Source organism: Pteropus vampyrus, unplaced genomic scaffold (genome assembly GCF_000151845.1).
Source record: "Pteropus vampyrus isolate Shadow unplaced genomic scaffold, Pvam_2.0 Scaffold151, whole genome shotgun sequence".
NCBI lineage: Eukaryota > Metazoa > Chordata > Mammalia > Chiroptera > Pteropodidae > Pteropus > Pteropus vampyrus.
Window position 1 is genome coordinate 856651 of NW_011888932.1, and position 5988 is coordinate 862638.

Here is a 5988-nt window from a genome sequence, read left to right on the forward strand (position 1 = left end):
ACCATCGCTCGCTTATTGTCAAATACTATTCAGAGTGTTTCATCCACCTCTGCATTATCTGGTAGCAGTTCCAGGCTTATCTTCCCCTTCATTCTTGAGCTCCAGGTCAAATTCACCAGCTCTCTGTTATTGATACCACAAACCAGCTCATTCATACGAAATTGTTACCTCCTTGTCCTTCACCCATTTCTAAGCATCAGACCTCAGTTTCTCTGTTATCCTTTCCCTTCTTTTACCTCAGACATCCAAACAGTTCACAAGCTTTATTGATCTTGTCTATCAAATTATTTTCTGCCACCACATGCTAACTTTGCCTCCAATTCTTTGACCACCATTCTATTTTTACAGTCTTCCTCTTCGTCTTCATGTTTTCTTTTCTCCCCTCTTCAAGTCAGCCTATGTATACTGCCACCAAATTAAACTTCCAAAGGCTGGACTCTGGGATTTCCTATGTGTGTTCTATATGTGTTCTTTCCCTAAACTGTAAATTCCAAAAGGACTGAGGCAGATTTTAGACTTCCCTCTGCCACTCTAGCAGATGTGCACATAAGATGCTCCTTTTTATCTTCCTTGTGTGGTGGGTAAGCATATGGAATTTGGAGTGAGACCTGAATCTAAACCCCAGGTTCCACAACCTCCATGAGCCTTAGTCATCTGTAAGATAGGGTGATTATTATCTTATAGGATTGTTAGGAAGGTTTTGTTTTATTTTTCTTTTAGTTGTAAAAATTTTCATACATTTCAAACACGAAGAGGTCAGTGAATTCCCATATATTATTTTCCCAGATTCCATAATTACCAAGATTTTACAGTACTTGCTTCACCTATCCCTTATTTTTCTTTACTAAAATATTTTTAAACCATTTCCAGACATGATGTAATTTTATCCATGCATGCGCATCTCTAAAAATAAAACTGTAATACCATTAACGTACCTAACACAATAATTCTTTGGTTTTATTTAATATATAACCCATAATCAAATTTTTTTATTGTCTCCAAATGTATTTTTACAGTTGGTTTGTTCAAATCAGATTTCAAACAAGATCCTCACATTACATTATTTTGTTGTCTCTTTTTTAAAAAATAAATGTATTGAAATACATACAAACAGAAAACTGTACTACAGTTTGATGAATGTCCACCCACCATCCAGGACACAAAATAGAATATTACTACCACCCACAAGTCACTTTGTGCCCCCTCTTATTCACCATTTCTTCCCTCTTCCCCAAAGGTCAATACTGTCTTGACTTCTAAAACCATAGATTAGCTTTGCCTGTTTTTGAACTTGATAAAAATTGAATCATGTGGTGTACACACTTTTCTATCTTGGTTTCTTTCACTCAATAGTACATTTCCAATATTCAAACATGTTGCCTATAGCAGTGGTTGCTTTTCATGGTTGAATAAAGTTCCATTGTATGAATATGCCACAATTTGTTTACCCATTATCCAAATGGGCATCTTGAAGATTTTATTGTATAACACTGAATATGCAAAGGGATCAGCATAATGTCAGTGAAAGTTCAGTTAATATTAATACAGTATCTTATGTTTAAAATTTTCTCATTGTATATCGATTCATTTGAATTTTGATTCACCTAATGGGAACATTTTAGATTTTCATTATTAGTTAAAGCTTTTTTTTCTCACTCTATGGTCTCGTAAGGAAATAATCTTAAGAATTTTTATTCTAATTGGCTGCCAGAATTTTGTCTCTTTAAATTTATGGTTGATTTTCTTTTCTAATTTTATATCTAATATAGATTGCATTTTTTTTGTAAATGAAAGGAAAGAAATTTCTGGCTTTTTTTTTCTCTAAATTTTGTATATAATATTTTTTTGTTTAATTTTGGCCTGACTTTCACCTAAGGTCATGGACTCTATAGCCAAACTTTCTGGTTTCAAATCCCAGCTTTACCATTCACTAACTGTGTTACTGCACAAGTTATCTACCCTCTTTGTTCCTTAGTTTCCTCATCTGTAAAATTGGGGATAATACCTACTATGCAGAGTTTTCGTAAAGGTTAAATAAGTTAAACTATAGTAAAGTGCTTAGAAGAATATCTAGCTGTTATTATTATATGTAACTATAGTTCTCATATTTTTGTGCTTCGATTAATATCTACCTGCAGGTCCTTATGATACATATTTTTTTATATGCTCGAAAAAATGTCCACTACATTTAAGAGAAAAATTTATTGTTGTCATGACAAATGTAGTTTCTTTACACTGACGTGTTTTCATTATTTTCTCTATTTCATGTGGACTTTCACTTGAGAATTGCTTTTACTACTGGAGTTCATATGCGGTTTTGGGGACTTTGGATTCTCTTTCATATGCTTTTACTTCTTAAAACTGTATGTACTGACAAGCTCTCAGAATTAAAAGTTGATTACTGCATAAGAAAATTAGATTGAGATGTTTATCATAACTCCATTATTTAGAAATGGGATTTTTGTATTTAATCTATAAGAAAACTTATTTAAATATTTTTTCTATATTATTTTTATTATTTGGAAACAGACCAGGTAACTAAGTGCTTCTAGAGTTGTATTGGGTCATTATTCCAGTGTGTTGAACATTTTCTATTAAAATACTGGGCGGTGACTTGAATGAAGTTTCTTTCTTGGGAGAAAGGGTTTGTTACTTAGCAACACTTATGATGATAGGAAAATACCCTGAGACTATATTGGAGAAATCTTATTAGCTTTCTTGGACAAGGAAAAGGCATCAGTGCTTTGATACAGAATTATGAGCAATTTGGGATTCCTTTCTTCAGATAGCATGGTCATGGGGCTAGAAAATCCATGTTTAAAACAAGTGTGACTATACAGCTGAGTCAGAAGACTCCTCTCTCTCCAGTTATTCTAGGTTGATGTTCATTCCGGGTTACTTAAGTAAAACTTGGTACCAAATGAAGTATCTTACTGATCTCCTAATTTCTGAGTTTTATTTAGAAATAGAAGGGCATCTAGATTATTTGTGATAGGAACTATTGCTACTTGATTACACATTGCGAAAGTCAATGAAAATCTATATAAGATTGACTGTTTATGTCTACGGCCAAGCTACCCTGAACAAGCCCGATCCTGTCTGATCTCGGAAGCTACGCAGGGTTGGGCCTGGTTAGTACTTGGATGGGAGACCACCTAGGAAGACCAGGTGCTGTAGGTGTAAAAAATAAAAAAATAAGAGATTGTAAGCTGACAAGGTCCTTCCAATCTGTGAGGTCAACCAAGGATTGCCTTGCCTAAAAAAAAAAAGAAAAAGAAAAAAGATTGAATGTTTATTACAAGTATTTTCTAGAAGTAATAGATATAGTAAGATCCTAGATCTTTACAACACTTTTAATATATTGTTGCTAAAAATCTAGTAAGGTGTGTGTGTGTGTGTGTGTGTGTGTACAAGAAACAAAGTATGGGTTCTTTGGATTTTTTTTCCCCCTTAATTTTAGAGGAAATCCTCATTGGTTTCAAATAAAATAATATTCTTTATTTCACCTCTTCAATGTATTTTTAGTGAAATTGGAATGTTTTAAGAAAACCGTTCTTTTCATACATTTTTTTGCCCCTTATCCCTTTCCCTACCACTGGTTGCCATGGAAACAACGCTCAGCAGCCCTTAGAGCAAATGCCAGGCAATATGGGGTTCCCCTGTGGTGGAGCCAGATGTCTGATGCTGCAGAACAGTTTGTGCTGACTCAGCTGTACACAGGAGCTCTACTGTGATTTTGTTCTTAAATTCTGAATTAAACTGGCGTGCTGTGTCTTGATTATTCAAAAATAAGAGTTTGGTTCTACTTTCCCCCACACAGTAACTTTGTTTTCCTTCTCCCTTTTTGAAATTCTAGTTTCACTTTTAATTATACCTACAGAATAGAAGTAATTGGTAATGGACATTACAAGTAACTTTTGAGATTTGAGAGAGGCAAGCAGCTATCTGTGGGAGGGTGGGAGAGAGAGGGAGGAAAACTGAGATTGAGATTCTAAAGGAATCTATTGTATAGTCAAAACAACTTTCTTACTTAATCGTTATCATGATTGTGGAGCCAGAAATAGTCACCAAATTAGATTAGTTTTGTGAAAGGCATATTTAGAGGCTGCCTTTTGTTTTGGTATCTGTGAACTTTATGGTTGACTGTCATCATGATCACTGTAGAAAAAAAAAATTACATTGCCTGGGAGATTAGTCTGTTATTTATAGATATAGCAGGACATGAAAATCATCTAAGGACCTTGTTTCAAAGGGAAATTTACCCCATTCCCAAACTTTACCCCAAACTCATTGGCTCAGAACCTCAGCTGGTGGAGCCCAGACATGATTCTGTTTTATAGACTTTAAGGGTGATTTTTAGGTAGCCAGCCTAGTAAATTATCTAAGGATATGGGGCCTGAGAACCATTGTTTCAGCTCCTTTAAAGGAGCCTCTTATTATTAAAAATTCCACCAGTCTAAGTGATAGCCATGGTGTGATGAAGAGAACACAGCACTTGGATTCAGCAGACCTGGCCCAAACACTGGCCTCTCTGTGTATCAGTCCACTCACCTGCAAATGGAGGTGTTTACGAAGGTGTGGGGAGGATTCAATGACATGATGACCTGTGAAATGTTTCTTTTATGTAAGGGGGTATTATAATATGAGAACTCTAAAGACAGCTTCTTTAATTGAAGGAGAAATTTGAAGTCATTTTTTTATTTCTTTAAATGTTATTGGAGAAATTTAACATAATTTGATAGAGGACTCGAACTACATATTAGAAGACTTTAATTTCTAGCTATAAATTAGCTTCATAACTTTATATAAGATCTTCATTTCTTAAGTCTTATTTCTTTGTTTATACAGGAGTCCAAATTGTATGGGTGTGTGGAAGGGGGTGTGCATTTAGAGAAAGTAGTTTTACCTGATTTCTTGGTTGGGTTTGCCTGAATTAAAAGTTTCTAATTCCATGATATGGTGAAAACATAGCATTTAATTTGTTTAAGAATTGGACCTGTCATTTTTTAAGCCCCTTCTAGTTATGAGTCTAAATAAAACTGTAGGATACCCCAAATTCTGAGGCCTGAAAAGCTTAACAATAAAAATGTAACTGAAGATTAAAGAGCATATGTGTCATAGAACATTTGGCACTTTTATTGTCTTATTACTCTTCCTGTATTATGATGCACTGAAAAAAGTAATAAATATAAACTTTTTGCTTTTCAAGTTTCTGTAGTTTATTTAATAGAGTCAATGAAAAAAATAATGTACGTATAATAATTTGTTTTTCTAGTAGTCCTAATGGATTTTGTTACTTTTGAATACAAATCTAAAGACGAAACCATTCTTCTACTTCTTATAACTGAAAGAATGTATTCTGTTTTATAACATTTTATGTGTCTAATGCTTTTAGGTCTCAGTCTTTTTGTTGCATTGTTTGGGGCATTGGCTCAACAGTATGGCATAGTAATTGAAGAAGACCTTAGAAACCATTTGTATGCTTTTGACAGGCCTATATTGCACATATTCATCACCTAGTATTTGCTAGGCATTGTTTTAGGTGCAGAAGACAGCAGTAAACTGGATGTACAAGGAACCTCATGGAGTATATATTTTTAGGATAGGAAAGTAGAAAGAAATAAAAAATCTAAAAAGATACTTTCATGTAATACTATGAAGATAGACAGACAAAACTGGGTTTGTATCCTTACTATATGTTACTAGCTGGGTAACCTTTGGCAAGTTAGTTAACATTAAATATGTTATTTCCCACATCTAGGATGCAGAGGTGATCATTCTTACCTGATAGGGTAATTTTTAGCATGAAAAAAGAAATTTTATTGAAAGATGTAGCATAGTTTCTGAAACTTATCAGGTCCTCAATAAATTAATACAATTTCTTAACCAATTCAATATGTTCAACTCTTCATTAGTCTAGGATTTGCTTTTCTGCTCTGTTTTATTCTGTTGAGCTTATCTCCTTCTTCCTTAACTAATAATAATAAT

At 33.9% G+C, this 5988-nt stretch overlaps 1 protein-coding gene and 1 pseudogene across 1 annotated transcript in view; both read left to right on the forward strand.

The window, feature by feature from the left end:
* PATJ (PATJ, crumbs cell polarity complex component) overlaps positions 1-5988 on the forward strand; it is a 320321-nt gene that overhangs the window by 176979 nt on the left and 137354 nt on the right. The gene's annotated exons all lie outside the window — the stretch shown is intronic.
* LOC111745294 lies at positions 3062-3180 on the forward strand (annotated as a pseudogene).